Source organism: Alosa sapidissima, chromosome 6, assembly GCF_018492685.1.
Source record: "Alosa sapidissima isolate fAloSap1 chromosome 6, fAloSap1.pri, whole genome shotgun sequence".
Lineage (NCBI taxonomy): Eukaryota > Metazoa > Chordata > Actinopteri > Clupeiformes > Clupeidae > Alosa > Alosa sapidissima.
Window position 1 is genome coordinate 38,451,679 of NC_055962.1, and position 869 is coordinate 38,452,547.

The 869-nt window shown below is 43.3% G+C and overlaps 1 non-coding gene across 1 annotated transcript; it reads right to left on the reverse strand.

The window, feature by feature from the left end:
* Window positions 1–356: 356 nt before the first annotated feature.
* On the reverse strand, window positions 357–524 carry LOC121712384. The gene has a single exon (XR_006032603.1). It is a non-coding gene; the product is annotated as a U1 spliceosomal RNA (small nuclear RNA).
* Window positions 525–869: the final 345 nt, after the last annotated feature.

Below are 869 nucleotides of genomic sequence, written 5' to 3' on the forward strand. Positions count from 1 at the left end.
TTTAGTATTCTTATTTACTATTTGACCTCTAATGTAAGTTTTCTTTTATCTAACATTTTATGTGTTACATGATTTTATCTAACGTTTTTGTATAAGTAAGTATATATACTCTTTTGATCCCGTATGGGAAATTTGCATTTATCCCAATCCATAAATTAGTGAAACACACTCAGCACACAGTGAACACACAGTGAGGTGAAGCACACACTAATCCCGGTGCAGTGAACTGCCTGCTACAACAGCAGCGCTCGGGGAGCAGTAAGGGGTTAGGTGCCTTGCTCAAGGGCACGTCAGCCGTGCCTACTGGTCGGGGTTCGAACCGGCAACCCTCCGGTTGCAAGTCCAAAGCGCTAACCAGTAGGCCACGGCTGCAAACGCAGTCCCCCACTACCACAAATTATGCAGTCGAGATTCCCACATTTGGGGAATTAGTTTGGGTCAGCTACCGCCAAAGTGCAATGGCAGAGCCTCGTCAAATGTGAACCACCTTCTTGATCATGGTATCCCCCCTGCCAGGTAAGTATTTGTATTGTATTGTCAACTCCTAACTGCCTCTATTGTCAACTGCTGTCGTCTTAAAATCTGTTACTAACAAAGTGACTTAACTATACTTAAAAATGATGCGGTTTATCTGAAGCAAAACGTGACACTTCCTATTAATAAAAAAAACCCTAAAGGCTTTAGTCGCAGAAATAGTAAGAAATTTGAGCACCTTCCAGCATGTTAATATTTAATTCATATTTTGTAAACCACTGCACTTACACGTAATGGACTGTATGTGTTGCTCACAAAGAGGTGTGTGGTGAAATGGCGCCCCCCAGTGTCCATGTGACCCTTCTGCAGCTGGTGTTGGTGCGTCTGTTGGTGTG